This window comes from Schistocerca cancellata, chromosome 9, assembly GCF_023864275.1.
Source record: "Schistocerca cancellata isolate TAMUIC-IGC-003103 chromosome 9, iqSchCanc2.1, whole genome shotgun sequence".
NCBI lineage: Eukaryota > Metazoa > Arthropoda > Insecta > Orthoptera > Acrididae > Schistocerca > Schistocerca cancellata.
Window position 1 is genome coordinate 216,636,780 of NC_064634.1, and position 6,282 is coordinate 216,643,061.

The window sequence follows — 6,282 nt, forward strand, 5'->3', positions numbered from 1 at the left end:
GTTTCTACGTTTTCAACTTCATTAATCCTGTCGCCCTCATTTCCACACAATATTACGGTATGTTAAGTTTTATATTGTAACAAATAAGCCCTCGGTCACAAATATTAAGTCAAAAATTGACCTGGTTTCGACGCTACTATGAGCGTCGTCTTCAGAATTAGACTAACTGTACTAAAACATTAGGTATATAGTACATTAATAAAATTAAAGTTTTTTACTGACTCGAAAAGATGCAGTACTTACAAGTCACATATTAAAAAAGGTCTCAGCCGGAAAGGCGACGTCATGAACACTTGTCAGATGGCGAACCGCTAAGGGCTGCTCGTACTGTGGACAAGGGTTGCAACAAGAGTCTTGTCTAATTCTCAAGACGACGCTCATAGTAGCGTCGAAATCAGGTCAATTTTTGACTTAATATTTGTGACCTAGGGCTTATTTGTTACAATATAATTCTGACACGGTGACTGAACCTTAGCAGCTATGTTCAAACTTTTATGTTAAGTTTTATTTTGAAACTGTCTAATTACAACTGAATGAAATAGAAGTACAGGTACCACACACAGTATCCTTGATTTCATTCGACATAGAAAGTATCTATACCTCCATACCTATCACAGAAACAATAGAAATTATAGAACAAATTCTCATATCACACAACAGTCTCACCACATAAGCAATAACAGGAATAACACGTGTGTCCCGGTTGACAACAGAACAAAACTACTTCCAGTCTGATGAGTATTATCTGCTAGTTTATGGGGTGCCCAATATCAGGAACTCTAGACAGTATCTTTATCAGTCATTTAGAAAACCAGATATTTGAGAAAATGATTGATGATAGATTTAAAATCATATATTGGCACAGATGAGTGGGTGATGTTATTTGTCTCGTAAAAAAAATAGAAAAAAAATAGATGAAATCCACTGGGGAATCAACAAAGCACATCAGAACATAACAAACACACTTGAAAAAGAAACAGAAGATCAAACAAATTTATTTGACGTAACAATAACAAACATTATCGTGAAACCAGTAGAACTGCCATAGTAATACATTCCACAGCTAACCGTCCTCATAAACAGAAGCTTGAGGCACTAAAACACACATTATATCGAAAAAAAAAAATGATTCCACTGGACAGGAGAAGCTAGGAAAAAACTGAGTGCAGTCACACAGACAGCTAGAAACAATGGATACTATACATTTGTAAAATCAGAACACAAGTACAAAACAAAGAAAACACGTGCAAAATATACAAATCCAGGAAAACTGACAAGCCCCAAATCCACAAACACACGCAACACACATGCGCAACGGCAACAACAAGCAGAAAAGAAGTAGATACAGTATGAGTTACAGCCATAAGTTAACCCATATACTAAAGAACCAGGGCTTTGAAATAGCGTATGATACTGTGAAGAGCCTCCAATCAAACTTCAGTCAACCAGCAACCAAGAGTGACAAATTCCAGGTAACGGAAATATACAACCAGGAATGTCAAATTTGTGAGGTATGACATGCAAGATTTTTAAAACATGGTAGAAAGAACATGATAGGTGTTCGAGGTATGAAAAAAACCATTGGACGTTTTCTTAGTACTTAAAACACCACACCACCATCCTAAAAACGTGGAACAAGATACGAAAATAATCGACTAAAGAACCATGAAAATATAATATACAAATGCAGGGAAACTATCACATCCAGAAAGCCTTTATTGAGAAAAATCATCTGATGAAGAAGCAAACACACACCAACACAGATCCTCGAGTAAACTAAAGCAAATGTTAAGATTAAAATCAATCCACTTGTACATTTAGTCATATCAAAACAAATACATATTCTCTCCGCTCTCTCTCTCTCTCTCTCTCTCTCTCCCCCTCACACACACACACACACACACACACACACACACACACACACGCGCGCGCGCACACACACACGAACACAAAAGCAGATCGCAGATATCACTATATAAACATACAAACAGTCAACAGATGTCTGTACGATCGTGTTATGCACGGATGATGGCATTGCGATCAACGGACATCATGCCAGCAATGACGTCGGGCACATACCAAACGGCATAGTGTTGGCAGGGTAGTCCCACATCCACAATCGCTGCATAATTGTTTCTACTTTACTGTCACCTGTTTGTACTGTTTTGTGGCAAAAAAACGCAACCTTGAAAAGTGATCATTTGTTCCTTTAATTTTGGACACCAGTGTATGTATGTATTCCAGGCCATTGAGAATGCCTTGCAACGAATAAAGGCGAGACTTGTATGGCACAATATCTGTGTTTCATTCAGTTGTAATTAGACGGTACCAGAAAATAAATTATCAACATACCGTAATATATACATATCTGCTTGTTCCTCTTTTTATTCCTATTTTATCTTCAACGGCAGAATTTCAGTATTCTCAACACGATACTACATGAGAGTGTGGCTTTACTAATGAAGTAAATACTCAAATTTTTTAGCATCACTACCACAAACATGATCATTATAACCGTTTTCATCATCAACAACAGCTGCAGTAACAACAGTCGTAAATTTGATTTTATATTATAAAGCCCCCCCCCCCATGAACCATGGACCTTGCCGTTGGTGTGGAGGCTTGCGTGCCTCAGCGATACAGATAGCCGTACCGTAGGTACAACCACAACGGAGGGGTATCTGTTGAGAGGCCAGACAAACGTGTGGTTCATGAAGAGGGGCAGCAGCCTTTTCAGTAGTTGCAAGGGCAACAATCTGGATGATTGACTGATCTGGCCTTGTAACAATAACCAAAACGGCCTTGCTGTGCTGGTACTGCGAACGGCTGAAAACAAGGGGAAACTACGGCCGTAATTTTTCCCGAGGTCATGCAGCTTTACTGGATGATTAAATGATGATGGCGTCCTCTTGGGTAAAATATTCCGGAGATAAAATAGTCCCCCATTCGGATCTCCGGGCGGGGACTACTCAGGAGAATGTCGTTATCAGGAGAAAGAAAACTGGCGTTCTACGGATCGGAGCGTGGAATGTCAGATCCCTTAATCGGGCAGGTAGGTTAGAAAATTTAAAAAGGGAATTGGATAGGTTAAAGTTAGATACAGTGGGAATTAGTGAAGTTCGGTGGCAAGAGGAACAAGACTTCTGGTCAGGTGACTACAGGGTTATAAACACAAAGTCAAATAGGGGTAATGCAGGAGTAGGTTTAATAATGAATAGGAAAATAGGAATGCGGGTAAGCTATTACAAACAGCGTAGTGAACGCATTATTGTGGCCAAGATAGATACGAAGCCCACACCCACTAGAGTAGTACAAGTTTATATGCCAACTAGCTCTGCAGATGACGAAGAAATTGAAGAAATGTATGATGAAATAAAAGAAATTATTCAGATAGTGAAGGGAGACGAAAATTTAATAGTCATGGGTGACTGGAATTCGAGTGTAGGAAAAGGGGGACAAGGAAACGTAGTAGGTGAATATGGATTGGGGCTAAGAAATGAAAGAGGAAGCCGCCTGGTAGAATTTTGCACAGAGCACAACTTAATCATAGCTAACACTTGGTTTAAGAATCATGATAGAAGGTTGTATACATGGAAGAATCCTGGAGATACTAAAAGGTATCAGATAGATTATATAATGGTAAGAAAGAGATTTAGGAACCAGGTTTTAAATTGTAAGACATTTCCAGGGTCAGATGTGGACTCTGACCACTATCAATTGGTTATGACCTGTAGATTAAAACTGAAGAAACTGCAAAAAGGTCGGAATTTAAGGAGATGGGACCTGGATAAACTGAAAGAACCAGAGGTTGTACAGAGTTTCAGGGAGAGCATAAGGGAACAATTGACAGGAATGGTGGAAAGAAATACAGTAGAAGAAGAATGGGTAGCTTTGAGGGATGAAGTAATGAACGCAGCAGAGGATCAAGTAGGTAAAAAGACGAGGGCTAGTAGAAATCCTTGGGTAACAGTAGAAATATTGAATTTAATTGATGAAAGGAGAAAATACAAAAATGCATAAGTGAAGCAGGCAAAAAGGAATACAAACGTCTCAAAAATGAGATCGACAGGAAGTGCAAAATGGCTAAGCAGGGATGGTTAGAGGACAAATGTAAGGATGTAGAGGCTTATCTCACTAGGGGTAAGATAGATACTGCCTACAGGAAAATTAAAGAGACCTTTGGAGATAAGAGAACCACTTGTATGAACATCAAGAGCGCAGATGGAAACCCAGTTCTAAGCAAAGAAGGGAAAGCAGAAAGGTGGAAGGAGTATATAGAGGGTCTATACAAGGGCGATGCACTTGAGGACAATATTATGGAATTAGAAGAGGATGTAGATGAAGATGAAATGGGAGATAAGATACTGCGTGAAGAGTTAGACAGAGCACTGAAAGACCTGAATCGAAACAAGGCCCCCGGGGTAGACAACATTCCATTGGAATTACTGACGGCCTTGGGAGAGCCAGTCCTGACAAAACTCTACCATCTGGTGAGCAAGATGTATGAAACAGGCGAAATACCCTCAGACTTCAAGAACAATGTAATAATTCCAATCCCAAAGAAAGCAGGTGTTGACAGATGTGAAAATTACCGAACAATCAGTTTAATAAGCCACAACTGCAAAATACTAACACGAATTCTTTACAGACGAATGGAAAAACTAGAAGAAGCCGACCTCGGGGAAGATCAGTTTGGATTCCGTAGAAATACTGGAACACGTGAGGCAATATTGACCTTACGACTTATCTTAGAAGAAAGATTAAGGAAAGGCAAACCTACGTTTCTAGCATTTGTAGACTTAGAGAAAGCTTTTGACAATGCTGACTGGAATACTCTCTTTCAAATTCTGAAGGTGGCAGGGGTAAAATACAGGGAGCGAAAGGCTATTTACAATTTGTACAGAAACCAGATGGCAGTTATAAGAGTCGAGGGACATGAAAGGGAAGCAGTGGTTGGGAAGGGAGTAAGAAAGGGTTGTAGCCTCTCCCCGATGTTATTCCATCTGTATATTGAGCAAGCAGTAAAGGAAACAAAAGAAAAATTCGGAGTAGGTATTAATATCCACGGAGAAGAAATAAAAACGTTGAGGTTCGCCGATGACATTGTAATTCTGTCAGAGACAGCAAAGGACTTGGAAGAGCAGTTGAACGGAATGGATGGTGTCTTGAAGGGAGGATATAAGATGAACATCAACGAAAGCAAGACGAAGATAATGGAATGTAGTCGAATTAAGTCAGGTGATGCTGAGGGAATTAGATTAGGAAATGAGACACTTAAAGTAGTAAAGGGGTTTTGCTATTTGGGGATCAAAATAACTGATGATGGTCGAAGTAGAGAGGATATAAAATGTAGACTGGCAATGGCAAGGAAAGCGTTTCTGAAGAAGAGAAATTTGTTAACATCGAGTATAGATTTAGGTGTCAGGAAGTCATTTCTGAAAGTATTTGTATGGAGTGTAGCCATGTATGGAAGTGAAGCATGGATGGTAAATAGTTTGGACAAGAAGAGAATAGAAGCTTTCGAAATGTGGTGCTACAGAAGAATGCTGGGGATTAGATGGGTAGATCACATAACTAATGAGGAGGTATTGAATAGGATTGGGGAGAAGAGAAGTTTGTGGCACAACTTGACTAGAAGAAGGGGTCGGTTGGTAGGACATGTTCTGAGGCATCAAGGGATCACCAATTTAGTATTGGAGGGCAGCGTGGAGGGTAATAATCGTAGGGGGAGACCAAGAGATGAATACACTAAGCAGATTCAGAAGGATGTAGGTTGCAGTAGATACTGGGAGATGAAGAAGCTTGCACAGGATAGAGTAGCACGGAGAGCTGCATCAAACCAGTCTCAGGACTGAAGACCACAACAACAACAACATTATAAAGGCGGTTACATGTGCTCAGTCATTATTAACTCTGTAATACTTAAGTTGATCATTAGATAATTTTCACTTGACACATTAAATTTATGTTGGTTATTAAGGCGTACATAACATTTTAACGTTTTAGTTAAATGTAAGGTTTCGTACAGCATTAAGATAAATAATAATGTGATAATATTTAAGACTGCATTAATGAAATAGATCGTGAGAATCAACTGGGTTTCACTAGTTGACGTGATAGTTACATTAAATATAAAAATGTTGATATCAATCATAATACTTACTTATATCCTGTGGTGCTTTGCAGTTGTAACTGAGATGCTTAATCTGCTGTATTTTCCATCACTTGCCTCTCTCCACAGATTTCTTGTTTCTTTGACCTCTTTGACCTGTGATACACTAT